The sequence below is a fragment of the Canis lupus genome, chromosome 1, assembly GCF_048164855.1.
Source record: "Canis lupus baileyi chromosome 1, mCanLup2.hap1, whole genome shotgun sequence".
NCBI classification, from domain to species: Eukaryota; Metazoa; Chordata; class Mammalia; order Carnivora; family Canidae; genus Canis; species Canis lupus.
Window position 1 is genome coordinate 76,347,208 of NC_132838.1, and position 14,775 is coordinate 76,361,982.

The following is a 14,775-nucleotide window of genomic DNA, read 5'->3' on the forward strand; positions in this document are numbered from 1 at the left end:
TTCCTATAACTCAGCAGTGCTCCTGGGCTTTCAGTCTGGGCCTGGGGAACTATCTGTATCATGCAGAAACAACATGTCACTGCCCTCTGCTCAGTGATCAGACACCTCATATGGTTTCTGAGAAGTAGTGAGACACCCCCTGCTGCCCTTTGAAGAACATGACCTTCACTAGGACTTCATTGAGTCTTGAGTCTGAATCTCTGCTCTGCTGCTTGCTAGTTGTGCTATCTTGAATAATTTTGCTTAATCTCTCTTAGCATCTGTTTCATCATCTATAAACTGGAACTAATAATACTCATCTCACAAGATTATTGTCAGAAATAAATGAGCAGTGTTGCCTGGGTGGCTCAATTGGTTAAGCGTCTGATTTGGCTCAGGTCACGATCCCAGGGTCTTGGGATTGAGCCCCACACCAGGTTCCCTGCTCAGTAGGGAGCCTGCTTCTCCCTCTCCTTCTGCTGCTCCCCCTGCTTGTGCTCTCTCTCTCTCTTTCCCTATCAAATAAATAAATATTTTTAAAAAGAAAAGAAATGAGCAATATATGGTAAGCACTAGCATGATGACTAATTCAATTAGTAGTAACTGCTACAATTTTTTTTTATTTTACTTATTTATGAGAAACACAGAGAGAGAGAGGCAGAGACACAGGCAGAGGGAGAAGCAGGCTCCACGCAGGGAGCCCGACGTGGGACTCAATCCCCGGTCTCGAGGATCACGCCCTGGGCCGAAGGCGGCGCTAAACCGCTGAGCCATCGGGCTGCCCAACTGCTACCATTAATACTACTGCCCTCCACACAGTTTTCCAGAGTGGCTGCACCATTTCACATTCCCACCAACAGTGCAAGAGGGTTCCCTTTTCTCTGCATCCTCTCCAACATTTGTGGTTTCCTGTCTTGTTAATTTTCCCCATTCTCACTGGTGTGAGGTGGTATCTCATTGTGGTTTTGATTTGTATTTCCCTGATGGCAAGTGATGCAGAGCATTTTCTCAAGTGCATGTTGGCCATGTCTATGTCTTCCTCTGTGAGATTTCTGTTCATGTCTTTTGCCCATTTCATGATTGGATTGTTTGTTTCTTTGCTGTTGAGTTTAACAAGTTCTTTATAGATCTTGGAAACTAGCCCTTTATCTGATACGTCATTTGCAAATATCTTCTCCCATTCTATAGGTTGTCTTTTAATTTTGTTGACTGTATCCTTTGCTGTGCAAAAGCTTCTTATATTGATGAAGTCCCAATAGTTCATTTTTGCTTTTGTTTCTTTTGCCTTTGTGGATGTATCTTGCAAGAAGTTACTGTGGCGGAGTTCAAAAAGGGTGTTGCCTGTGTTCTCCTCTAGGATTTTGATGGAATCTTGTCTCACATTTAGATCTTTCATCCATTTTGAGTTTATCTTTGTGTATGGTGAAAGAGAGTGGTCTAGTTTCATTCTTCTGCATGTGGATGTCCAATTTTCCCAGCACCATTTATTGAAGAGACTGTCTTTTTTCCAGTGGATAGTCTTTCCTCCTTTGTCGAATATTAGTTGACCATAAAGTTGAGGGCCCACTTCTGGATTCTCTATTCTGTTCCACTGATCTATGTGTCTGTTTTTGTGCCAGTACCACACTGTCTTGATGACCACAGCTTTGTAGTACAACCTGAAATCTGGCATTGTGATGCCCCCAGCTATGGTTTTCTTTTTTAAAACTCCCCTGGCTATTTGGGGTCTTTTCTGATTCCACACAAATCTTAAAATAATTTGTTCTAACTCTCTGAAGAAAGTCAATGTGGAGGTTCCTCAAAGAGTTAAAAATAGATCTGCCCTAGACCCAGCAATTGCACTGCTGGGGATTTACCCCAAAGACACAGATGCAATGAAACGCCAGGACACCTGCATCTCGATGTTTCTAGCAGCAATGTCCACAATAGCCAAACTGTGGAGGGAACCTCGGTGTCCATCAAAAGATGAGTGGATAAAGAAGATGTGGTTTATGTATACAATGGAATATTACTCAGCCATTAGAAATGACAAATACCCACCATTTGCTTCCACGTGGATGGAACTGGAGGGTATTATGCTGAGTGAAGTAAGTCAGTCGGAGAAGGACAAACATTATATGGTCTCATTCATTTGGGGAATATAAATAATAGTGAAAGGGAATAGAGGGGAAGGGAGTAGAAATGGGTAGGAAATAATAGAAAGGGAGACAGAACATGGAAGACTCCTAACTCTGGGAAACAAACTAGGGGTGGTGGTGAGTGGGTGGCGGGCACTGAGGGGGGCACTTGACGGGATGAGCACTGGGTGTTATTCTGTATGTTGGCAAATTGAACACCAATAAAAAATAAATGTATTTAAAAAAATAATAGGGATCCCTGGGTGGCGCAGCGGTTTGGCGCCTGCCTTTGGCCCAGGGCGCGGTCCTGGATATCCGGGATCGAATCCCACGTCGGGCTCCCGGTGCATGGAGCCTGCTTCTCCCTCTGCCTGTGTCTCTGCCTCTCTCTCTCTCTCACTGTGTGCCTATCATAAATAAATAAAAGTTTAAAAAAAAAAAAGATCAAAAAAAATAAATAAAAAATAATAAAAAAATAAAAATAAAAATAAAAACAATGGAAGAGGGCAGCCTGGGTGGCTCAGCAGTTTAGCGCCACCTTCAGCCCAGAGCGTGATCCTGGAGACCCGGGATCGAGTCACACGTCAAGTTTCCCGCATGGAGCCTGCTTCTCCCTCTGTGTCTCTGCCTCTCTCTCTGTTTGTATCATGAATAAATTAAATATTTTTTAAAAAAATTAAATAAAAATAAAAAAAATACTACTGCCCTGGCACTCAGTGAGTAACCTTTCTGAGTCATTGGCCATCCGATCCTTCCAAATTGGAGAGGGAAAAGCGGATGGAGTAGTCCTGCCCTGAGATGCTTCAAAGCCTTATTAATACTTGGTTCCCAGGGCGCTCAGTCAGTTAAGCATCTGACTCTTGATTTCCGCTCAGGTCATGATCTCAGGGTAGTGAAATCAAGCCCCCTCCCCATCTAGCTCTCTGCTGGGCATGGAGCTTGCTTAAGATTCTCTCTCCCTCTTTCTCTGCCCCACTTCACCCCAACTCACACATTTGTGCTTATGCTCTATCTCACAAAGAAAAAACAAAAAACAAAAAACTTGGGTTCCCATGGAATGCCTAGATGGCTCAGTCAGATAAACATCTGCCTTCAGCTCAGGTCATGGTCCCAGGGTCCTAGGATCAAACCCCCTGTCAGGTTCTCTGCTTGGCAGGAAATCTGCTTCTCCCTCCCCCTTCCCTCTGCCCCACGCCCCTGTTAGTGTGCTCTCTCGCTCTCTTGCTCTCTCTCTCTCAAATAAGTAAAATCTTTAAAAACAAATAAATAAATAATGACTCTAGTCAGAAAGCATTCATTTATAAAGTTTTCTAACCATATACCTCCCCTACTTAAGACCCACAGTCAATTATCTGTTGTTTTAATTCTCCTGTTCTGGCTTATAATGAGGGCAAGCAACTTTTGTTATACTGTGAGTCATTTATATTTGCCCCACCAGTCTGTCAAAGTCACGGAGACAGGTGGCAGAGAGTGCAGGAGGAGGAGAGGGGGCCACAAGCAGGAAGGCTGCCAGCCCCTCCCAGCCCCTGGCTCTCTGCTTCTCCTCCCCATTCCTTTCCTCCCTTCATCCAGGGCTAGCCCCAGCTCTCCTAAGATATTTATTTTAACTAAAAGCTTCCCAGTAATTCAACGTGGAGATACCTAAGCCACAACAAAAGATCCTCAGTCACGGTTCTGCACTACTCGTAAGTGAAACAGGATCTGAGGGTAAGATTCATTTTCTTAATATAACAGAGAGATTTCTGGTTACCAGACACAAATACACAAATTACCAGTATTTTCAATTTGCTTTGATGTTTGGGGTTACTAGCCCAGCCCTTTGCTGAGAACTTTACCTGCATTCTTGATTTTTGTCCTCCTAGGTGAAGGTACTGAGTATTTACTATCTCATTTTCAGTGGGAAAAGGTAGGAAGTTACTGACTGGGTCAGGAACTTGTCTCTAGCTGTCCCACAACACTGAGAGTTCTGTTTTAATTTTGATAAAAGAAAAATAAATGTTGCTGTTTGCCTTCAGCTAGCTTAAGTATGAAAGAGTCCCACTGCTTATTGGATCAGCATGTCACTGATTTAAAGGAAACTTACAGAGACCTTTAGCACCAACAAAGCACAATTCCTAGAAATTCGGGAATGACAGTGATGCTGGCACTGTGGACCTAATGAATAATGCCACAGGAACACTGAGAGCAGATGGTTCATCTCATATCTCACACCTGCCTAGAAAAGGCAACTTTTCTTTCAAGGCCAAGTTCCAGAGTTTGAACTTGAAATACAACCACTTTCCTGGTTTTTAAATCTTGATTTTTACTGCAAAAGCAAATACAGCATGCATTCACTGTTGCTGTGCACACCTGCAGCTTTTATATTTCCAACTCCTCCAGACCTGCCTGCGGGCTTTCTATGACTGCAGGAATGAGTCACCACTGCATAAGGCAAGCCAGAGCTGCCAGAGAGTCAGCCAGCCACTGCCCCAGGCAAATGAGAGATGGGGCTTGGGGGGGTGCTTGGGGAACAACCCAGCTCCTTAGGCCTCTGGAGGCACAATCTCAGATTGTGTGCTCTACACAGTCTTAAGAGGCCTACAGTGGAACTGGCCCCAGTTGTCCCCAGCAGCTCTGGGTTGGTATCCTTTCTCTCTCATGTCCTCTCTCCATTCAAGGCTTCCTGGAATCATCTCCCAAATAAACTACTGGTGTGTAAATCCCCATATGCATCTGGGAAAGCCCAAATGAAGATAATGCCTATGTCTTGGTCAGCTCAGGCTACCATGACAAGGTATCACAGACCAAGAGGCTGAAACAACAGAAGTTTATCTTCTTAGAGTTCTGGAGACTAGAAGTCTGAGACCAAAGCTTCAGCAGCATTGGTTTCTGCTGACATCTCTCTCCTTGGCTGTCTTCTCCTGGTGTCTTCATGTGGTCTTTCTTCTGTGTGTGCTTATATCCTAATCTCCTCTTTTATTTTTTTTTTCTTTCCTATCTCCTCTTCTTAAAGGACATCAGTCTCACTGGATTAGGGCCTGTTCAAAGGACCTCATTTAATTTAATTACCTCTCTACAGACTTTATCTCCAATACTGTCACATTCTGAGATACTGGGGGTTAGGGCTTCAACGTATGAATGAAGGAGAGAGGGGGATTTGGTAAGATACAATTCAGTCCATAACAGCCCCTTATAACCAAGCCAAAAAAATGAGTAAATGTATGAAGTAAAATGTGTGAACTCCTCTCATCCAAACTCCAAACTTCTCCAAAGAGAAAAGATAAGAGAGAAAAAAAACCCTATTGTGTATGTCCTTTGGGCTTTTTTCTATGTGTAGTAGAAATGATGTTACAATTACACACTGAAGTATAAAGAAAACATCGATTTCCTTTTTTTCTTTAACTCAACCTAAATGACAAAGCTTGTGCTAGAAAATGCAATCTCAACCAATCCTAGATTTGTCCTTAGGTTGCCTAAGAATCATAGAGACTTGGGAGATTCCAAGAAAACATGAACAGGCCATATCCTCAGTCCATTGTGCTCATTTGCTGAAATCTTCAGATCCAGTTGCTAAAAGATAGACAGCTTCCATGCTAGACTTGGGGCATTTTCAGTAACCCAGAATCCAGTCCTTTTTTTTTTTTTTTCTTTTTCTTTTCATTTTTTCATTCTTTTCTTTTTAATTTAATTTTATTTTTTTATAAATTTATTGTTTATTGGTGTTCAATTTGCCAACATATAGAATAACACCCAGTGCTCATCCCATCAAGTGCCCCCCTCAGTGCCCGCCACCCAGTCACCCCCACCCCCCGCCCACCTCCCTTTCTACCACCCTTAGTTCGTTTCCCAGAGTTAGGAGTCTTCCATGTTCTGTCTCCCTTTCTGATATTTCCCACTCATTTTTTCTCCTTTCCCCTTTATTCTCTTTCACTATTTTTTATATTCCCCAAATGAATGAGACCATATAATGTTTGTCCTTCTCCGATTGACTTATTTCACTCAGCATAATACCCTCCAGTTCCATCCACATCGAAGCAAATGGTGGGTATTCGTCATTTCTAATGGCTGAGTACAATACAATATTCCATTGTATACATAAACCACATCTTCTTTATCCATTCATCTTTTGATGGACACCGAGGTTCCTTCCACAGTTTGGCTATTGTGGACATTGCTGCTATAAACATTGGGGTGCAGGTGTCCCGGCGTTTCATTGCATCTGTATCTTTGGGGTAAATCCCCAGCAGTGCAATTGCTGGGTCGTAGGGCAGATCTATTTTTAACTCTTTGAGGAACCGCCACACAGTTTTCCAGAGTGGCTGCACCATTTCACATTCCCACCAACAGTGCAAGAGGGTTCCCTTTTCTCCGCATCCTCTCCAACATTTGTGGTTTCCTGCCTTGTTAATTTTCGCCATTCTCACTGGTGTGAGGTGGTATCTCATTGTGGTTTTGATTTGTATTTCCCTGATGGCAAGTGATGCAGAGCATTTTCTCAAGTGCATGTTGGCCATGTCTATGTCTTCCTCTGTGAGATTTCTGTTCATGTCTTTTGCCCATTTCATGATTGGATTGTTTGTTTCTTTGGTGTTGAGTTTCATAAGCTCTTTATAGATCTTGGAAACTAGCCCTTTATCTGATACGTCATTTGCAAATATCTTCTCCCATTCTGTAGGTTGTCTTTGAGTTTTGTTGACTGTATCCTTTGCTGTGCAAAAGCTTCTTATCTTGATGAAGTCCCAATAGTTCATTTCTGCTTTTGTTTCTTTTGTCTTCATGGATGTATCTTGCAAGAAGTTACTGTGGCCGAGTTCAAAAAGGGTGTTGCCTGTGTTCTCCTCTAGGATTTTGATGGAATCTTGTCTCACATTTAGATCTTTCATCCTGGGGTAGCCCCGGTGGTGCAGTGGTTTAGCGCCACCAGCAGCCCAGGGTGTGATCCTGGAGACCCTGGACCGAGTCTCATGTCAGGCTCTCTGCATGGAGCCTGCTTCTCCCTCTACCTGTGTCTCTGCCTCTCTCTCTGTCTCTATGAGTAAATAAATAAAATCTTAAAAAAAATAGATCTTTCATCCATTTTGAGTTTATATTTGTGTATGGTGAAAGAGAGTGGTCTAGTTTCATTCTTATGCACGTGGCTGTCCAATTTTCCCAGCACCATTTATTGAAGAGACTGTCTTTCTTCCAGTAGATAGTCTTTCCTCCTTTATTGAATATTAGCTGGCCATAAAGTTGAGGGTCCACTTCTGGATTCTCTATTCTGTTCCATTGATCTATGTGTCTGTTTTTGTGCCAGTACCACACTGTTTTCATGACCACAGCTTTGTAGTACAACCTGAAATCTGGCATTGTGATGCCCCCAGCTATGGTTTTCTTTTTTTAATATTCCCCCCAGGATCCAGTCTTACAGATATATCCATTCATTGCCCTTTGAGGTCTTACCACCTCCCCAGGCTGCAGGTCCCCCATGTCTAGGAGGCAATAAGGAGAGTAGCAATTAGAGCATGGATGACGATGGACCACTGGAGAGCTCAGTCCTGGCTCTATATTTGGACAAGGTTCTCTATGGTTCAGTTTCCTCATTTGAAAAGTTTTGAATAAACAAAATAGTCTCTGTTTCATGACCTAGAGTCATATTTACTCATTTAAACATTACAATAAGCCTTATCATATGTTTCAGATGAGAAAAACAAAGCCTTTATCTAAGATCACACAGCTGGCAAGTGACAAATTCATACTCAGCTTTCTGATGACTAGAACCAGCCTCATGAAGCTAATAAAAATCAGGAGGTTGATCTAAAAATTGTTAAATATCTCTGGAAAACAGTATGGAGTTTCCTCAAAAAATTGAAAATAGAGCTACCCTATGACCCAGCAATTGACACAGTAGGTATTTTTCCTAAAGATACAAATGTAGTTATCCAAAGGGCACCTGCACCCCAATGTTATTAGCAGCAATGTCCACAATAGCCAAACTATGGAAAGAGTCCAGATGTCCATTGACAGGTGAATGAATAAAGAAGAGGTGATATATATATATATCATATATATATATATATATATCATATATATAATATATATATTTGAGATATATATAGTATATATATATATATATGAGAAAGAGAGAGCACAGAGGGAGAGTGAAAGGGAAACACAGACTCCCCACTGAGCAGGGAACCCGATGTGGGACTCTATCCCAAGACCCTGAGATCATGACCTGAGCAGAAGACAAATGCTTAACTGACTGAGCCACCCAGGCACCCTCTCATATGTGGAATTTAAGAAACAAAACAGAGGATCATAGGGAAAGAGAGGGAAAAATAGAACAAGATGAAATCAGAGAGGGAAATAAACCATAAGAGACTCTTAATCATGAGAAACAAACGGAGGGTTGGTGGAGGGGAGGAGTGTGGGGGAACAAGGTAGAACTGGGTGACAGACATTAAGGAGGGTACGTGATATAATGAGCACTGGGTGTTATACAAGATTTATGAACTACTGAACTCTACCTCTGCAACTAATGATACATTATATGTCAATTAATTGGATTTAAATTTTAAAAATTAAAAGTAAGGATACAAAAAAGTAAGGATTTCATTTTTCATAATAAAAAACTCAAGGAGTTTCTTTGATAAGAACTTAAGAAATAAACTTAATTTTTAAAAGTTGTTATATTATTTTTTTTGTCTAATAAAACATTATTAGAAGACCATGAGATGGGAGGCCTAGGTGGCTCAGTGGTAGAGCATCTGCCTTTGGTTCAGTCATGACCCCAGAGTCCTGGGATCCTGCATCGGGCTCCCCATAGGGAGCCTGCTTTTCCTTCTGCCTATGTTTCTGCCTCTCTCTGTGTCTCTCATGAATAAATAAATAAAATCTTTAAAAGAAGAAGAAGACCATGAGAATCTCTGATAATTCCAACAAAGTTATATCAAATATTTACTGTAAACATATGCTTATGTTGACTTGGCCCAACTAGGGGACAAGACAAGCCCAGTAGGTTGTGTGAGATGTTCACTCTGAATCTGCAGGCTGAAGGCTGCTTTGGCTTCCAAGGACACACATGGTTTCATGACTAAAGCAGCCACCGGAATTAAGGGACTTGTCCATGATCAGGAATTTAACCCAGGTCCCTTAATTCCAAATCTTTCTACTACATCCTAAGGCAACAAACTCCTCTCAGTGAGCCTATGGCTGTCCTGGTTTTAGCTTTGAAGGTCCTACACCCTAGGACACTCCTCATTCCTGGGCACGCCAGGATTGTTGATTCTGTTGCTTCAAACTATATATCTAATCTGACAGAGGATTTATTTACCCAGTCTCTAAGGTTTTCCAATGTTTTTGATGGATCTGTCCCATATTTTTAAAGCTCCCAGTGAATATCTTGTATGTATACCACTGACTCATTCAACAAGTTTTTGTTGAATGTTTTAGGATTAATGAGAGCAGCAAAGTGATATATAATCTCTGCCTTCGAGGAATTTCTGATCTACTGAAAGAGGTAAGTAAGCCTTCTATATAGATGAAAAGATAACTAATAATGGATCCTATGTAAAGCAATACTTTTAATGTGCCAAATAACTGGCATAGAAAATAAACAGCAATGATCTTGATTATCATTATTTTACCTGTCTTTCCCATTACACCATGTGACTTGAGAATATATTATTTTGTAACCTCAGTACCTACTTTTAAGAGACATCTATTTTTTTAAAGGTTTATTTATTTATTTATGATAGACACACACAGAGAGAGAGAGGCAGAGACACAGGCAGAGGGAGAAGCAGGCTCCATGCCAGGAGCCCGACTCGGGACTCGATCCCGGGACTCCAGGATCACACCCTGGGCCAAAGGCAGGCGCCAAATCGCTGGAGTCACCCAGGGATCCCAAGACATCTAACTTTTAACAAGCCTCCCAGATGATTCTGATGTACACTGAGGTTTAAGAATCATGTCCATAAGGACACCTGGGTGGCTCAGCAGTTGAGTGTCTGCCTTCTGCTCAGCGTGTGATCCCAGGGTCCTGGGATGGAATCCCATATCAGGCTCCCAGCAGGGAGCCTGCTTCTCCCTCTGCCTATGTCTCTGCTCTCTCTGTGTGTCTCTCGTGAATAAATACATAAAAATCTTTAAAAAAAAAAAAAAAAAAGAATCACTACCATATATCAGCAACAGATCAGAAAAGAAAGAAATATCTGGTAGTTACAAATTCAATTGGGCCAGCCTGACAGTAACACTCAAAAAAGCTGGGAAGTGAAGGAAATCCTAACGTTTTACAATACAGGCAAAAGCAAGGACCTCTCAAAGAGACTTTTCTCAGCAAAAGCTCAGCATAACCATGTCAGTGAAGCTGAGAGAAGGCGGCAGTGGGCATTCAGCGAAGAACGCTAGTTGGCCAAGGATTGAGTTAAGGATCCTCTTTGTGACATGTTGTCATCATTGGTCCATGCAAGGTCCTGCTCTTGTTGTATTTTATTTATTTATTCTTTCAGTCCCGTTCATCATTCTCATGTACATGCCCTCAGTTTTCTTCCTCACTCAGCGCTATGTTTCTAAGTTTTCCATGTGACTGTGTACAACTGGTCTGATGCTTCTAATTACTGCACAGGATTCCATGAGTTGCACCCTTGATGCTTGATTAACCGTTCTCCAGTGGTGTGCATCTGTATGATGCCCTACCCCCACTACCACAAATAATGTTGTGACAAAAAATAAAAAAATAAAAAATAATAATGTTGTGACAAGCATGTGCAATTGCAATCACCTTAACAGACCTCTATGAGAACTCTTTGGGACATATAACCAAAAGCGGAACTTCTGGTTATAATGTATAAAGATTTTTAATTTGCCTAAGAGCTGCCATATTTCTCGCTAGAATAGCTCCAACAATCTACTCCCCACATTCGCTCCAGTGATGTATAATGGTTCCTATTTTCCCATCGGTGTGTTATCCACTCTTCTGATGTTTGCCAAACTGGTAGGTGCAAAATAATATTATTTTAATTTGTATTTACTAATTATTAATGATTTAGAGCATCTGTTAATATACCTGATATAGTCATTTGTTTTTTTCTGTGAATTGCTACTTCTTTTCCGTTTGCATTTTTTTTCTACTCAAGTATCATTTTCTTATTTATTTGCAGGAGTTTCTTGTAGTTTGACACTGCAAATATTTTCTCCCAGTTTGTCATCTAACTGTTTACTTTGCTCACATTTTCTTCGTTGGACAGAAATCCTTAATTCTTTTATAATAAAATTTCTCTCCACCCCCCCACTATTCCTGTTTTGCTTTGGAGATTTATTTAAGAAGCCCCATTCCCTGTGGACATAAACCTCCAGGATTATCTTTGTTTAACTTTATCGCTTTATTCTTCACATTTAGTTATTTTATGCACCTACAGTCCATTTTTGAACATGGTACTAAGTAGGGTCCCACTGTTCTTTTTCTCCATACAAGCTTGTTTTCCCAGTACCTTCTCTCCTTTTCCCATTGATTTCTGGGACCACTTTGATTGTATATCAAATTCCCATATTAAAAAAATTCCAGGGGATCCCTGGGTGGCTCAGCGGTTTAGCGCCTGCCTTTGGCCCAAGGCGCGATCCTGGAGTCCCGGGATTGAGGCCCACGTCAGGCTCCCGACATGGAGCCTGCTTCTCCCTCCTCCTTTGTCTCTGCCTCTCTCTCTGTGTCTATCATAAATAAATAAAAATAAATAAATCTAAAAAAATTCCCACATATACAAGATCTGTCCCTGTATTATGTGCTCCATTCCATTGATCTATTTATTCCTATACTAGTATCACATATATTTTTCTTGCTAGGCTTTGTAGTCTACCTTAGTATCGAAATGGGTAACTCTTCTCTTTGTTATTCCTTTTCAAAATTTAGATATTTGCAGAAATTTCTTCCCTATTAACTTTAAAGTTATCAAGTATCTCAAAAAATCTAGATTGATTCTGGATTGGGGTTATATTTTGTAATTATTTTAAACAATTGTCTCACATCAATTAAATGACTTAAACTAATTTAGAGGTAACAACATTTTAATAAAATCTTAATAAAATTTAGCCATCCAGTATTAAAAAAAAAAAAAATCACTACCCTGGACAGTAGGGAGGAACTGAGGGATCTGGGGCCAGATGTGGCATGACAGGTATTCAATGAAGATTCATTGCTACAGGAGAAGGTGGAGCAGGGCATGGAGAAACTGGAGATCAAAGGGACAGAATGAAATTCCTACTTTCTTGCATGTATGAGATGATAAAAACCAGAAATATTAGGAATAGTACAAAAGGCAAAGAAGGATGGGCATAGAAAACACTGAGTAGGAGAAATCACCAAACTTGGTGTCTAAGTGTTTGATAGGAAAGAAGGGGGGAGTAAGAAATAACTTCCATGAAATAACTTCCTAATCTAAGGAACTAGAATCACAGCAACAATAACAGCCAACATGCACTCATCACTGTGGCAGTCACTGTGGCCTGGCTATTTCAACAACCATGCCCAGCCATATTCCCTTTTTTTCGTCTCTCTTTACAAAGGGTGGAGAACTAGAAACAGTCACTGGAAATGTCAGGGCTCCTGGGTGACTCAGTCGGTTAGGTGTCTGCCTTCAGCTCAGGTCATGATCCCGGGGTCCTGGGATCGAGCCCCATGTCAGGCTCCCTGCTCAGCCAAGAGCCTGCTTCTCCCTCTCCCTCTGCCCCTTCGCTTGCTTGTGCTCTCTCCCTTGCTCTCTCAAATAAATAAAATATTTTCTTTAAAAAAAGAAAGAATTTACAAGTATAAAGTATAGAATGTAGAGGATATTATTTAGTACAAGGAGCCATCTGCATTGAAACAAGAGTTGAGGGATCCCTGGGTGGCGCAGCGGTTTGGCGCCTGCCTTTGGCTCAGGGCGCGATCCTGGAGACCCGGGATCGAATCCTATGTCGGGCTCCCGGTGCATGAAGCCTGCTTCTCCCTCTGCCTGTGTCTCTGCCTCTCTCTCTCTCTTTGTGTGTGTGACTGTCATAAATAAATAAAAAAAAAAAAAAGAAAGAAACAAGAGTTGATTTAGAAGCTACAGAAGTTCCAAATTCTCCTCTTCTATCTATAAAATGAGTTGAAGAGAACCAAAAATGTAGCAATTCTAGTATATAACCTGGACAACAATGCCTTGATAGAATGCCTCTGACTATCCAAAAACTGGCTCTCTTGTTAGTACAGCAGTTGAGTGCTGGTTTATGAACACATGGTTTAAAGGAATGCTGCACAATGAGGTCCAGGGCCGCTCATCACTCCTTACTGCCAGGGAAGATTGTTGGCTGTATACAGCAATTCCCCAGTGTAGGCCAATGCAGAACATGACCTCAATCGTCCAGTTTGCATGCTGTGCTGACCCAGCAAAATTACCTGGAATCTGAAATAGGGCTTCCAGGGCCACTGACTATGTCCTGTCACCTTCAACATCAGGGTGGCATGTCCTTAGAATGAATGTGTTTTGCCTTCATGCCACCAAGGTTCAGAGAAAACAACAGATGCTCAGGAGGACCAAAGTGGGAGATGGCAGGGGATTCAGCGACATTCATTCCAAATAATAGAGAGAAAGGTAGTAGGAGCTTGTGTTTTTTGAGCACTGACCCCGTGCTGGGTGAGTGCCTTTCTTCCATGCATTATCTCACTCAAAGCAAGCTCATCAATCTCTGGTCTATTCTATTTTAACAGAATCACAAAGTGTCTTAAAAAAATCATTGTTAATCACTGAATCAAATATCTTGGCATTTGTCAGTTTTTGTTTTGTTTTTGTTTTTGTTTTCCACCTTTTCTCAAAGGCCTAACAGAGGTCAGCTGGAACATTCTACTGATACCTGTGACAATGTGATCATTCTTGTGCAAGCCTGACAACACGGACAAACAGACTGACCTGCCTGGAAAACTGAGAGGTCACATGTATGAAATAGATACATCTATGAACTGTCAATCACCAACTTTGAAAGGTTCATATTTACAGGGTTCTAGAAATGGAGCCAACCTAATCCCTACTGATCCTTCTAAATGTTCTGCTGCATTAAAAAAACACTGAAGAAGGGAATGAGGTCTATTATACAATCCAGGTATTGGTCAGAATGTTTTGTCCTTTCCTTGGTGATGAGCTCCAATTAACCCAATTCTGATCTGGACGTGCTGATCTTCATAAATCACAGATGACATTGGAACAATTTCACTGCTGTTAAATGCTTAACCAATGTTACGATCACTTAAGCAACTAGAGTACACATATTAAAGCTTTAATTTATAATCCTTTTGCCAAAGCATTTCTGTTAGAATTTAATTTAACATTTCTCTAGACTCACATTCCAAGTTCAATCATCATGTTTAATTCCAATCTCCCTAATCAAGGACACATGTCTTTACTTATTCTCCCTAAAAGTAATGGAGATAATAAATGGATGAATGTCATTTACTGTTCATGATTGTGGTCAGCGGCTCTTAGGTCCTCAGCCTGGTACCATTGCTCTCTGGGAGACCATCTAAAAGTTAAATAACCCTATGTTCAGCTGCTAACAACAACAATAACAAAAAGAAGACTAGAAAAAACACACATCAAGTTTATTACAGAGATGAGGGCGAGACAGGCTGAATCACTATTGAAGCCAGGAGTCCAAGGCCACTCATGCCTTATGACTGGCAGCTACAAAGGGTTCCCTCCACCAAGCC

The 14,775-nt window shown here is 41.3% G+C and overlaps 1 long non-coding RNA gene across 1 annotated transcript in view; it reads right to left on the bottom strand.

Annotated features, from left to right (window-relative positions):
* LOC140638699 (uncharacterized) overlaps positions 1–14,775 on the bottom strand; it is a 198,621-nt gene that overhangs the window by 140,926 nt on the left and 42,920 nt on the right. The gene's annotated exons all lie outside the window — the stretch shown is intronic.